This window comes from Fringilla coelebs, assembly GCF_963513975.1.
Source record: "Fringilla coelebs genome assembly, chromosome: 6".
In the NCBI taxonomy this organism is placed as follows: domain Eukaryota; kingdom Metazoa; phylum Chordata; class Aves; order Passeriformes; family Fringillidae; genus Fringilla; species Fringilla coelebs.
Genome location: NC_140034.1, coordinates 49,707,135 through 49,722,514, shown reverse-complemented (window position 1 = coordinate 49,722,514; position 15,380 = coordinate 49,707,135). Strand labels below are relative to the sequence as shown.

The following is a 15,380-nucleotide window of genomic DNA, read 5'->3' as shown; positions in this document are numbered from 1 at the left end:
TGCAGAAATATCACACTGATACCCAAACATGTGAAAAACGGACTACATGCAGTAAATACATAAGAGAAACATTTTCAGGAATTTCCCTTAAGGCAGCAGGCAAAACCAAAATCCATCCTGCTGCTAATGTTACCTCAGCAGTGTTAGCCTGCCAGCCCATCTCCAGCAGCTGCCTGTTTCACACACCCAGAATATAACCAACGAGCCTGCCAGTGTGGCATTATAAGTTAATGTGAGAACTAGAGGGGACAGTTTACTTATATAAGTATTAGGTTTAAAAGTCCTGCCTGGAGCAAAAGAACTAAATCTTTTATGCTTCCGAGAGAGACACTTTCATGCTAAAGAGATTTTGGAGTAGTTTGGAAGGAAGTGTTAAAGTTGGAAGTTCTGTCTCTCCTCCAGGATGGGTCGGCCCTTACAGGTTGTGATGATGCTTCTATGCATTCCTTTGGAACAACGTCTCTACATCAGTGCTCCAAACTGCTCTAGAAAAGGCAGCATTTCACTTGTGCTGACTACAGAGAGGGACTTATCTATGTCTAGAAGAGGCAAATGAGGAGATGCCCGCTGCCTGTAAAGGTTTTAAGATGGGACATATCATATGCCCAAGTGTTTCAGTGGCAGCGGGGATTTTCTGTGTAGGAGAATGGAAGGAGCCCAATTTTGAAAAATAAATTTTACAATGAAATCATAATAGAGCAGGGAAACAAAGGAATTGGTTGTTAGCTGCAGTTGTATTCTCTACATGTGATTTTAATAAATTTTGGGATATGACAGTTGGTAGTTTACTGTTAGCTCACTCAAAACAAATGAGCGTACAAATAAAAGACTAAGATAGCTCACACTCCCTGCCTTTAGCAACCTGAAGGACAAAATGAAGCAACGGAAATGGAGCTACAAAATGGAACAACAGAAATGGAGTTATCCTTGTCCACTGGACTTTGACATCCCAGCATCTGGGAGACTGAAAAGTCCTTCCTCAGCTGAGGAGGACGTGGGGTGGGAGAGCGCTAGAGCAGCAGCAGGAGGACGCGTGAGGAGTTCCCACCCTGGGGCTGGGATGCAGCACACCGGGCACAGGGGCACTGGCAGCGGCCCAGAGGGAAGGGATGGACACTGCAGGGCTGACAATCCTGCCATGTTTATGAGCAGTAAGTTCCAGGAAATGTTCCACATAGCCCTCATAGTTCTCTGCCTTCAGACTTCAACTCACACGCGCGCACACTCGCACCATCCCTTCTTAAATTTCCTTTGAGGTTTCCATGAGCTGCTATTTTTCCCACAGGAGCTGCTTCTCCCTACAGGCTCTGTGCTGCACTATGCTCTGCTATCCAAGAGGCCAAGTTGCATGCCCTGGGCACAATTTTGTCAGTGCTTTGGGAAGACCGTAGAGTGAGATGTACAATATTGACCAAGTGGTCTCACTGAAGTTATCGCTGATCTAAAAGATAAGATAAGGGGTTCATTATGTATTCCCTGCTCTCACAGAAAGCACCATTTCCAGGTCCAATGGGTCACTTATCACCTCCTTTGAGGCCTACAGCTGTACTTGTAATAAGATTAACAAAAAGAGATCTCAGATAGCACTGAATAAATAGTCCGCCTGGGAAAAAAAAAAAAAAAAGAAAAAAAAAGATAAATAAATTCCAGAATATAACTTCTTTTGACTCTGAAGACACAGAACATAGATCTGTGAACTGAGCCTAAGAACTAAATGAGAAGTCCCTTGTGAATCTGGATTTATACACACATGAACACGTGTGTGTAGATACATAAATGTATGTGTCTACGTGTACATATCTTTCTTCATCCATACATTGATTATATATTGTATTCAAGCCCTAACTGTGCAAAGAGAATGTGATCCATCCTTGAGGGTTTTTTTCCCTGTGCCCTGTTGTCCAGATGTAAGCTGTGAAACACATCCAAGTTCCTTAGAACGGGGAGTGTCGAGCGAGGCAGTTCAGGCTGAACTGTTCCAGTTATCACTCCATTGAAAACGAAAAACAAATTCAAATAACAGAGGCTGTGTTTGATTCTGGAGCTTTCTGGGTTTTCTTTCTCTAGTTCCCACCCCCACTGTCTCACCTCTCTCCTACCCTTCCCTACTTACCATAAAGTTATGATGCCCTTTGCTATAATAGTGAATGGAATTCCCAGATTATTATTTTAGGGGCTTAACCGATTCTCGGTGGTTTTCATGTGTTTAGCACTTATACAAAGAGGCTTTTTCATATGTCTTTCAGCAAATATACAAATAGGCTTGGAGTCAGTATCCATTTTAATAGTTTCACCAGATAGTCACATTTATTTTCAGAGATTTTTTTTCCTCATTGCATTTTTGCATCACTCTTCATGCAGCTGTACTACACATCCAACTACAAATCTGGATCTAGCATCAGCAAGCAGAATATCTCCATCCTTAAAGTAATGTTTTTATACAAAGATTTATACCTGCACAACGCTCATTGCACAAAACTCTAAATGTATGTAAGAGCAAGACTGTTGGAACCTCTCTTCCACTTCTGTGTGTTATTTATTTCCAAGTAATCTCAGCTGAGAGCTTTCTGATGCTGTCACGATGGCCAGTTTTATACTGGACATTTTTCCCAATACAGATGTGCAGCTATTTGCCTTTTCTTTACCTCTCTGTAAATGCCACATGGACAGAAATCATTGAGTCACCAGATCATACATTTATTTTTCTGATATATTATGCTGTTTGATGTCATGTTGACATGTAATTGATGTTGGTTTTGCTTTTTTTTGGTCTTTGCTTTGTTTCTTGGTTTCAATAAAAAGAGAATTTAAAAAAGGCTGTGGAGTGATGACTTAAGGCACTGACAGACATGAGCATAGTATGCATCTCTTTTATGATGTGCTGCTGAGTAAATGGGTATATTTCTAGCTTTAGATAACATATAGGAGACCTCTGAATTTTTACTGTATAGTGAAGTATTTGTACAAGCCTAGCCTATAACCTCAAAAGAACTTCTTTCACTCACAAGAAGTACGTACAGAACGTGTTTTCAATAAGGGCTTAACCCATGATTTAAGAGTCAATAAAGAAAGATTTTCCATAAAGAAATGGGAAAGCAACAATAGAAATAAAATACAACATACCAAAGATTAAATATGTTCCATCAGCACAACAGTGTCTTTGTACAGTAAAGAGCAGAAGGGGATGATTAATAGTAAAATGGTATATATGTCAAAAAAAAATAAATGCAATTTAGACAAAGTACACACTTATTAACAGAGAACATCATTTACAGTTATTCAGATGGGAGGAAGGCAAAGATGAAACTAGCAGAGAATTTAGTTCACAACATGAAGTCACATTCATCTTGGTTCAGGCTTCCCCCCCCCTACAGCTGCAAAATAAAAATACTGGTGAAATCCTTGCTGATATAAAATTAATGCCTAAGTACCCAGCAACTTCAGCAGAATCAGGATTTCACTCAAGATATTTTAAGGTGCAGCTTTATGAGGCAGACCCTGTGGATCACCAGTGGGAATGGGTGCACACTTTCCCCCTGATTCCCACTGCAGACACCACCAGCTCCAACAGCCTTGGCACCAGACCTTCCTAAAGGGCACCCAAGGCTGTGGAGTGCTTCCCACTCATCCTCCTTCTGAATGGTTAATAACAGGCTCAAGAGATGCCTGTGGCTCACCCAGGTGCCTGTGCTAGGCACTGAGTTTTGGGGCATGGAGAGGAAAGGAGGGATGGAGGCACTTTAAAACAAGCCCAGAGACCAGGTTAATCTTAAACCAGTGAAAGACAGATTAAGGTGCCTGATGGACCAAATGTCTGCCCAGCACCTACCAGAAAGTTGTCACCTGAGACCAACTGAAAGGTTGAACAGGAATTATTCCAGCATGGTAATATACTATGAGAAAATTTTGGGAATGCCTCCTCTAGATTTGCCAGAAAGTTTATGAAAACAGTGAGATGCAAACTTAGTATTTCAAACATCCCAAGTTTTGAGATGGAAAGATAGAAATATGCTATCAGCTTGTAAGACTCTGCAGAACCACAGGGCCCCCTGAAGGTGCCCCAGCAGTGTATACCAGTCCAGCCTGTTGGTGCAAAACACCTTCCACAATGAAATGCAATTACAACTAAATATATTAAAAATGGGAAAGTACAAAACAGAAAGAAAATTCCCATTTCATTCTGCATGCAAGAAACACTCTACATGATATCCCCATAAACTCTGCCCACAGTGCTCTAATATTTCCAAATAAACCAACACAAAATAAATATGTTTTTACAAGGCAGGGAAGAAAGGTAAATTTTAAATGAAGAAGAAAGTTTGGAGAAGTTGGAAATAAAAAGATAAAGTTTAAAACATAAATTTTTGTTCCATATTAATTCTAGAAACTTATACCATTGCTACTTTGCATACATAGTTACACACAAAATGGGAAAGAGAAACAGAAGGAAAAGGGTCATAAGTCCCGCAATAATTACCTGGAAAAGAGCCTTACTCCCCTGATATATGGTCTCAGTAGAAACCAGACATGGAATTAAAGCCTATATTTCTTAATCTGCATGGGTTTAGGGCACATGGTCAAAGTGGTAGAGCTGAAATATACTTCTCAAAACACCCATTCTCAAAGCTCCTTTTCAACTACCTCTCTCAAAATCGTAAGATGTCCCAAAAATATTTTGATTATGGTCTAATCTATTCTGTGTGACCCTTGCAGAAATGATTCTTTGCAACTCTGGCAACTTTCTTTCTCTACCACTTTTGTGAAATGAATGACTCCTTCGATTTGCAAGGAAGTTCTCAGGCTCTCTGCATTATAGGACTATTATTATCAGAACTCATTGAGCTCTTGCTGTGTTCACAGATTTAAATCTGAAAGCCAGAAATTATAAACATATACCTCATTCAAGATAGAACACGCAAGCACACATTATACAAATTATTTCTGTAGTGTACATTATAGCTACAAAAAGAATGACATCAGAAAACTTTATTAGCATCAGACAAGAGCCTCAAATCCTAAATCAGCTCACACAATTTCTCTTTTTCTAAACTCCCTTTGATTTTCTTTTTGCCTATTAAAGCCAATTGCTATACAAGTTGGTGCTTGATGCTCTTGAACTCACACAGAAATTTACCCATCATGTTATCCTGATATAACATTCTATATGGCAGTTCAATGGAACACCACAGAAACCACCTATGCATTGCCCAAATTGCCTGCCATCCTATGATTTTAATCCCAGTCATCAATTGTCTTCAGGATTTTATATTTTTTGAAAACAGGTATTTCTGCACCTTCTAACTAAACTTGAAGGTTGCCCGCTCTGCAGGACATGAATGGAAACATTGAAACAGAAATGCTCCAGCAAGGAAAAAAAAAATCATCAGAAAGATAGCAGAACTCAAAACTTAACTGAGCATTTCCACTTTCTAAGATTTTAGGTGTAAAATAATACCGTATCAATAAGGCCAAGAAATTGCCCCTATGAATGAAAGAATTACAAGACATGAACTGGTGAAGGAAATACACAAGAAAGAAAGCTTTAAAATGAGAGAGAATCCTTGTAATTACATCATGAACAAAGTCAATAAAGAAGTAATTCCCTATCCCCCTTTCAAAATCCCAGAGTAGTGTAGGAATTATTTGCAATATTATTATCACTTTAGCAACACTACAATACACATTTTATTAGCGATCCATTCCCTGTAATTCTAAGAGCAATGAAGTAAATTGTGATTCCCACATAAGTGTGCATCTAAATTACACACAATAGTCTCACTTAAGAGTATCTAGGCTTTGAGGAAAGTTCCAAGGAGGTGATCTGATTTCAATCCTGTCATACTTTTAAGCAAATGTAGATTGACTTAAAGCAAACATTGCAGGAGGGAGCTCATGCTCTAGGCTTCACCAAGCAATCAGCAAGGCATCTGACACGCTACAGAAAACCTGCAAAATCCAGCAAATAAATCTTGTAACACCCATTCAGTATCCTACCAAGCACACAGTGGGGAGCTGACACATTATTAACTGACTGTAATTTTCACAAACTGTAACATACTAAGAGCTTTATGACATACATGTGGTGAAATATATTTTTATCTATTATAAATGCCCCTGTTTTCAAAGCACGTTAATCAAGATGCTTCAAATAAATCATTGGGTCATGTTTGTTTTTAAGTTAGGAGCATCAAAAATACTAAATATTACCGTAAGAAGGTATGGGAAATATCTCCATCTCATGACTTCACTCCAACAAAATCACAAGCTTTTGATGATGCAGTAGTTATGTGTAAAACAACAAAGGGACTGACTTGAGCAACAAAAAAGATAAACTTGGAACGGGCAATTGTCACAATGTGGTGCCTCCCTTGAGTGTGGGGTTTTAAACTATATTATATTTTTATACAAACTTGCTTAAACTCTGCTCTTCCAATGAAAGTAAATCCACAAGGGACAATGCAGGTTCCAAGGAAGCTCTAATGCTATCCAGAGGGAAAGAATTGAAGAGGATATGACACAGACATCAACTCTCAGCCAAAGAAAGCATCTTTCCTTTTGCCTTGGTGAAGACTTATACAACTTTACAAAGACAAACCTCACCTGTCTCTCTCAGGAACAGCAGAAAGCACTCCTGCAAGTGACAGATCACTGGCTTTTGAAGCCTTACATTGTTCTGCCACACACAGGAATAACTTGAGGTCCCAAAGGTTCATAGAAAAAAAATGGCATTTTGCCAACTTTCATTACTGCCTGCCTGCCAACCTGTAGATAATCTTCTTGTACTGTACTTCATCTGATACTTTCACATTTACAGCCCTTTACAATACTCAGCAGTTTCCATTTAAATAGAAGTAGACAAGATTAAAAAAATAAACTTAAAGTAGAAAACACAGTCTAGATATGAAAACTGAGAGCATTTTGCTCACTATTGTCCATTATTCTTTAATGTATCATTCTCTTTCTGCATGTAGGCCAAAAAAATAAATCCAATGTAAACACAAAAGGCAAATACCTTTTGAAGGCCAAGCAAATATTTGAAAAGCAAAAAAGAGATTCTGCTTTTATCTCCAGATCACCCTACAATTTAATGGTTAGTGGAGGGGGGGTTCTTTTCTCCTTTCTTTCTTGTTTTTCTTTTTCTCTTTAGTTCAGGGAATGCAGCAGGGGCAGGTCCACACCTCATAGCTCACAGAATGGTTATCAACCTATAAACCAGAATAATAGGATAACAAAGGTTGGGTAGCTATGCCACGTTTGTAATGGAGAGAAAAATTGGCACTATCCAAAGTCATAAGGCAAAAAACCAATGTATTGAAAGTCTTGATCCAGTATGATTTCTAAATTATGAAAATTACATGCCTGACCTTGTAATCTGATGTCTAAGTTGTAAGTAAAGTGCAGACGCCTGTATGAAGCTTAATGGTCTTTATGAGGTTTCATGAAATTAAATTAATACCACTCCATGGACTTGAGAGAGACTTGTGTCTTCAGCCATGACAATGGTATTAAATAGAACTGAAGAGAAAAAAGGAAAGATTATCTACAAACTGAAATGATAGAGCCAGCAAAACATTACCAGTGAGTCCACAACCACCTGGCAGGAAGAGTAAATGACTGACAGTTTTCAAAAAAAGGTTTTAGGTGGGTATAAATCTGTTGAAACCAAAATGGAACAAAGCCCACTTGTTTTTGGCACCCTATTACTAGTCCACAATTCTCAGGTCACCACAGAACACAACTGTACAGTAGTTCAACACTGATACTCTCAGGCCAATAGCCAATCTCTACCAATCACACACAAATTCCAGCAATTCCACAAAAACTCCTCATCATGTAATGAGAACCAGTGCTTTCTTAAATTGTATGTAAAAAAATCCCTAAATTATCTTATCATTAAACTAAAGCCATCAGTGGTAATGTTATTAAAAACTATTGGTGCAACTTTTGGGGTTAATCACTTGTCCATTGACTTCAGGGATAAAAGAAAACATTTCATATGGGTTCAAGCTGTAAAGTACATGTACCTTATTATCTTTTATGGGACAGAAAAGTGATAAACACCTCTTATAATTAAAGAAGTCTGATCAGCTAAGCAGGATGATTACTAGAAAACAGAATTAATACTTGCTTAATCTTGTAAGAAACAAAGCTATTAAAAAACCCCATTTTCCAGCAAACACAAAAAAATCTAATTAAGCATCTGAAAGCTATTTTGATTAGGTTAATTTTCAGTTTCACAATATAATATCATATTAGAAGATGATGGTATTCTACAGAAGATAGTAACAGAAACAATGAGAAAAGAAATTATGTTCCAGACAACTATATCAATTAGGAGACACAAGCCCTTTATAGACTGCCACAGATATTGCCAGAAAGGTACTTTTAAAGATTTTTCTCCTGAAATCTTTCTTAAAAAAAAAAATTAAAAAGAATTTTTTTAAATTGGCAAAAATATCAATAGTATCTCTATAATCCCTAAACACAACTTTAATAATATCTTAGCTAATAATTAAACATGTGCAATGTCCAATTCTATATTTGTTTAATAATAGAAATCCTGCAAGTGCAAGGTAGAACACAGGGATGGCCACAGGCTCATTGCCATGCTAAAACTGACCCATGCATAACACAAATAAAACTGCCTGAAAGAATCATCAGCACTCACAAGTACTCCTGATATTATCAAGTAATTCTCAATAATTTTTGCTGATAGTATATTAGTTCTCTAAATTATAGATTGTCACCTCTGAAAGTAGAATTATATGGAAGACAGCATTTTTAAGGAAGTATGAAGCTTTGTGCCAAACATTAGTATGAAAATCACATAGGGCATTACTGTGCACATATACATTCCTGACCATTAGATGCACATATATGCTCACCTATGTATTTGCATGTGTAGAATGCATACAAATAATGGATGAAATGGACTTGTATCCATGTGTGTATTTATTTGTGTGCATGCTTATGTACACAGATACATAAATATGGAGGTAAAAGTTCTCTACCCTGCATATAATTATATGTTGTTTAGACTGACACACCTATACATAATATGGATGGAATTCACTATGCTAATTGTTAGCAGTGAGAACTACAGTAATTGATATAGTGCTTGCTCACAAATTTTCTGAAGCAGGGATCTCTTCCCACTCTGGTTCTAAAAACAATATTGCAGATCCACAAAGCAATATATTTTTTTAACAACAAATATTTTTTTCTTTCAATTGCCACTGTATGATTCAGTCTCTCTAGATTTGGTTGGTATCAGTCAACACATTTTGTGTAGTTCTAATAATTTTTGAAGATGTATTTTACCATTCTAGCACATTTTTTATACTAAAATGGTTGCTTCACTGCTGGAGCTAAGGAAGTAAAATCAGAAGATCACCCTTGATAAATTAAAATTTCTACAACTTATATGATCATCTGTGACCTAGGGCATGTTGATTATACCCTTAAAGGATAATGAATGGTATGATAGGGGGAAAAAAACATTTATAAAAAGGCTCAATAATTTATTTGCTGGCATCCAGCTTTCTTTCTAATTTATTCCTAATTCTATTCCTATTCTTTCTCATTTATTCCTACTTTACCCAAAACTTCAGTTTTAGGAAAATGGGAAAGTGCCATTTCTCATACAATGCAGAAATTATTAGTGATACTGGTAGATTAAGTAGTCACTTTTATTCCTTTCTTTTTTTTTTTTTTTTTTTTGAAAGAAAACAAAAGAAAAAGGAAAAAACAGCCAATAGCAGGAGACAGAGGACCCAGTAACTCTGGATTTCATGTCACAGCTGTAGGGTGCAGAAGAGAATAACCCTAATGAAGTCCATATACTATCTTTAGAACTATATCAGTACAGCTCAAAGCAGACTCTGATCCTCCCTGAAACACAAAGCTGCTATTACTGATTATTGTTCAGTTGACTTCGCCATCAATTCCAAAACTTAGCTCTTTCTTTGCAATAGGAAGTCCAGGCAAGTATGCACTGAATGCCTAGATCTGAACCCCGACAAGCCAGGGAGGCTTATTATTCTGCTGCTTATAACACAGCAGCTCCCTTCCTAATAGGCATTTAGAACAAAACAATGTTTCTCTCCTGCAGGGTTCTATTTGGCCTTTAGATTAAACAACGCTCTAGGTTAGTAATCAGGTTTACCAGACAGTTGTCACGGGGTCACCAGCAGCTGCTTTGTTTGCCCTCAGCACTGTGCTCTCTAAGGTGGTGATAGTGTTAAACAGACTACAGCTGATGGGAAAAGTAGAAGGACGAACCAACAGCCTCCTAAAAATTATTTTTCCAAGGGAAAAGCAGTGTATTGAAAAATCACAGACAAGAGAGATTCAGTATAAACCATATGCATTACCTCAATAAATGCTAAAAGCCCACCCTGGTAGAGCAAAACAAGGACATTTGATATTTAGCTCACATTTTTCATGCAAAAAGTGGGGTGTATGCTTGTACATGTGGCTTTTTAAAATCCAAGTTAATATGGAGGTGGAACAATTCTTTCAATTGAAACTAGACAAGCACAATCCTGATGAAAACTTTGCTCTGAAAAATAAAGAGCATGAACAATTAGGATCTGGCTACTGCAACGCTCCCTGAGGTTTAAACACATGTAAAATGCCAGGAAACTTGCACATGAGCATAAACTATGAGACAGCAGACAAACTGTTGGATATTTTTTACTTTATCCATTCCTGTTCAGAGGCAGAAAGGCCAAAAGGATGTGCAGCTGAAGCACCCAGCTTTGGCCTTCTCCCAGCACCACAGAGTTTCCTTGCTTGACCTACTGAAGCAGAAAGTGCCCGGAAAAATCTCCACTTTGTTCTGAACACCCCTGTTTGCCCTCCAACACTGAACACCTGCACATCACAACCTCCTCAGTAAGGTCTGTAAAGAGACCCATTTGTGGGAAAACAGTCTGCTGTCCTTTGGCTCTCACAAACCTGGGTGATTACAGTTGAAGTAAATTTGCTGTGGGTTTTGTCTTGGTTGCTTGTTCTTGTGTGTTTTTGTTTTTTTTTTTTTACTACCATTAAAACATTTGGCCTAAGGACCACAGAATAATTAATAACTACACCAGCCCTGATTTGGACTTGGAAAGAAATGCCAGCAGATTTTCCTCTGGCATCTGTAAAATTGCACCCAAAACCTGTGTAGTAAAGACAGGGGATTACATTTTACAGTTCTATGGATGTTATGTGCTATCATCCACTACAGCCACAGAACTCTAGTCAGAAGGTGAAAAATGACACCTGTTGGATTGCTCCAGGATTTAGTAGCTGAAAATAATGTGTCTTTGAGAATACACTGCTTCATGAGTATGTCTTTTTAAAAAACTACTGGACTATGCTGGGTGTAATAAGGAACACATGTAACTCCTACTTCAGATGAGGAAAAAAAAAAGGAAAGAAAATGTTTTCCTTTAGCAGCATGTGATTCAATTAACTCTTTAAGCTCTTCTCTTTTTGCAGCTGTTTAAAATATAATTACTTTCCAAAAGACAGCAAAAATGATATCCCCAAAGGCAAAATGAAATCTTATATGATTTTTCTCTGTTATCAGACAAGTGCTAATAAACACCTATGTATCTAAACAGCTCTTTTGAAACACATGGAACATTACAGAGTTTGCAGAAAGCAAAACCCACAAGACACTAGGCCTGTTTTATTCTGATATTTAGATTAGGTTAGTTCAATTTGTTTTTTCAGCCCTAGCATTTTACGATTTATTTTCTTCTAGGAGAGTTCTGTGATTCTACATTCTCTCTTTAGTACCTTGTGGAGAGAGACACCTGTATGCAAAGCCATGAAAATGCCCTGAATTTGTCTTTTTTCCATGACACAACTTTTACATAATATTATATCTTGACCACTCTATGCTGCTGATGCTTCATAAGGACTCAGTAAAAGCTGGAGTTGTTCTTGAGCTCTTTTGGTAACATTACAGCCTGAAGCAAGGCTAAGCACCACCTGCACCATATTTATCTACTTGTTTATGAAAGACTTTCCCCCTCATTGTGTGGATAACTGACCTTAGCCATAGCTAATAAGACATGAGCTTCCTTGAACTATGCAGCTTTACACTGACTCTTATAAAACACCTCAGTGTTATCCATATAGCTTCACTGAGCTCCTAATGACCTGAAACACATTCTCTCTCCAGCACTGTCACCACAGACAAGGTGTGGTTCAAGAAACAAAAATAACCTGGCCCAAACTTTGCTTTGGCCATCTGTTTGTGTAGACAAGCTTCTTTCCATCTCCTATCAGGTTTTTATAAAGTAGAGAATCACGCAACATATAGATATTTATGCTCCACCCTCTGCACCATCCCAGCTTACTGCACCAACCATGCAGTGGCAAGAATGGCTGGCTTGCTGCAGGCTAACTGCTTCTGCAGCCTTCCCTGAGTGCAGCTGTGTTTCCAGATGTGTGCCTAGTTAGTCAGAGACCTCTGGAGCTCCATCTCTCCTTGACATTAAGCCTTTAAACAGGCTGGGATCTACACAGTCTGCGTTGAAGAAAATACAATTTTACTTAACATGAACACCCTGCTCAGTCAAACTAGTTCCAGTAAATCAGATGATGTTCTTATCAACCTATTCCAGACACGTCTAACTTTTTTTGTAGGGTTTTTTTTCTCCTCTTTTTTTCCTGTAATACACAACTGAGAACAGGAACTGGCACAAAAGCAGTGGTGCCAGCTAAACTGCCTTGTAGGGGGACATTTTTCCCAGGTTACACTATTGTGTTGTCGAAACAAGTCACTGGAATGGACACAAAAACCCCAGTTTCTGCTTGATATCTTTTGTTTCTATCTTTTGCTTAAGAACATTACTTTTATCCCAGTTGATATAAATAATAATAATTAAAATAACAGCCAATTTACACTGGTTTATAGCTGAGGGCGATCAAGACTGTTTCTGTTCATTTCCAGGTAGTGTTTGATGATTTAGGATTCTGTCAATAAGCTAATGCTTACAATTAATTTTAAAATGAACCAGTTGAACAGTGCTAGAGCTCAAGTGTCAACTACATATATACATGAAATACAATAAATCCTGAAGTACTACTTCAAAATCCAACCAATTTGTCTAATTTGTGGGTTAGTACACACATAAGTAATATAATCACCTAAATCATTCCAAATAAGCATACAGAGAGTTTCATTTTGTGTTTTACTTTTTCCCCAACAGCTCGACACTAGTTGTTCCTGATGATGTTCCAAGCAGAGCATTCCTAAGAGTCACTCGTGCAGGAAAACAGTTGAGCTAAACTCAAGTTGCCAGCTCTTTTCTAATTTTAAGTTTAGCTCTCCCATTCTGAAGGAAGCACTCCTCTCCAATACTAGTTAAAAGAGCTTATCTAATTTAACTTTCATTTTTTCCTTAAACATCTGGGAAATTTCATTTCTCTAATCAGTTTCTTACTTTCCTCCACTAATTACAATCCTGTTTTTTCTACGTATATCATTTCCTGTCTGATAATTTTTTCATCATTGGGTTTCTTGCTCTTTATATATTTCCTAGATGCCGGTGATCAAACTCAGAAAATGCAGCTTATTTACGTTGTCCCCGTTCTTCCTTAAAATACTCAGCTAAAATGTGCCTCCGGAAGTTATTTGCTTCTATGTTTTTCTGAACATTTAGCATGGCTCCCAAAATGCCACCATTTGTTGCCCTGACAGCTCAATCATCAGCAAATTCTAGGGCTTTAGTTTACTCTAAGGTGGTGAGACGCCCTTCAGAGGACTTGGTCACCAGCTGTCCCTGTGCTCGACGAGGCCAAAGTCACACGCGATACAATGACGCTGTCAGACAAACGCCACTTCTCCCTTTCACTTTCCCCACTGCCTCTTCTTCCTTTCTCTTTCTCCTTTGCCCGAGGCCATATCTTATTCCCATTCCCAAAATTAAAAGCTCTCGTCTTCCTTTCTCTATGGCTCGTGAAAAGTTACCCTGTAGAACTAAACTGCTACAGGGGCTCAGCCTTCAAATTTGGAATACTTTAGGTTTTATCCGTGTTTTCCTTCTTGTATCACCACAATCCCTTTCATACAGCTTTCAGGCTATTTCATATATAACAGGCTAAAATCTGGACTCTTTTTCACCAAGACAGATACTGCAGTCACATCGTATACGTGCTGAATTTCATTCTACAAGCAAATCAGGACTTTTTAAAGTGCTAGTAATTGAAGTAACAGCACACAACTAGGAAAAGTTATCAAATGCTGAACACAGACTTTCTAGTTTCCACAGTACAAGACTATCATCTAAACACTTTTACATGACTCCTATAATAAGCTAAATAGTAATGACTACATTGAAAAACATAAATGTTTATCATACCTATTTATTAGTATCAGGGGCACAAATTTGAAAGTTTTCCCAAGATAGGGCTTTGAGCTTTTCAAAAAAATTACCAAAATTATAATATTGCATTCAACTAACCTAATGGTTTCATTTGCATTTCTCTGTATAAACACAGTGGTATGTTTACCAAACATCCATTTTCTTCTAACCCCACATCATAGATTTTTGAAACCCCACCGAAAAAAAAAGCAAAACCAAAAACTCTTAACAGAAATGTGTTCACAACATCAAAACAAACTTAAATAAATAATTCCTACGGTGTGAAAACTGAAATCTAATAACTGAATGAAAGAGCTCTGCAATATAAAAGTTCCTGTAAACCCCCACAGTATGTCCAAGCATGACTAAAGACAGACTTACATAATATATTAGTTTGCAATTGCAAAGGACTCCTCAGGTTTTGTAATCAGTTCTCACCCTTAACCGCAAAGCAGGAAAGAATTGTAATGATATTTCACAGCTACATACATTGCATTGCTCAGAAATATGGCTTCGAAATGTATCTTCTGACCAAAGTTAAACACAAGCTTAATTTCTTTCATTCATTTGAGGAAACTGAGGATCAACATATGCTGTTTCACATGCTGATACTTTAAGTAAAATAACAAAGATTCTTTTAAAAACTAAACTCTCTTATAATGAAAAGCAGAAAGAAAAGAGTTTGTTCCCTTGAGAAGATGATTAGCTTACCTGGTTTTGCCATTCCACACCGACAGCCCGAACAATATTATCAGCTCTTCAGGTACTAATTCTTGCTAACTGGAAGGATATTTTCTCTCTTGCTGGATTAATAATCAACTTTCCTGATAGTTCATTTGTAATTCTCTGCTGGTTAACCCTTTGCAGGGCTCCCATTCTGAATGAAGCAGTCTACACTCCTCGGCTCATTGTAATACAAAATTAACAAAACATAGACTAGCAAATAAATGACAACTAAATAGCAAGCTAAAGAGAAAAATTAAGAATAGATTCTCTTAAAAACTAAAAGCTTAC

At 37.6% G+C, this 15,380-nt stretch overlaps 1 protein-coding gene across 1 annotated transcript in view; it reads right to left on the bottom strand.

Annotated features, from left to right (window-relative positions):
* SOX6 (SRY-box transcription factor 6) overlaps positions 1-15,152 on the bottom strand; it is a 259,381-nt gene extending 244,229 nt beyond the window's left edge. Inside the window, exon 1 of the mRNA XM_084207918.1 lies at positions 15,078-15,152. The gene's annotated coding sequence lies outside the window, so the exon portion shown is untranslated. The remainder of the gene's footprint in view (positions 1-15,077) is intronic.
* Between the last annotated feature and the right edge of the window lie 228 nt (positions 15,153-15,380).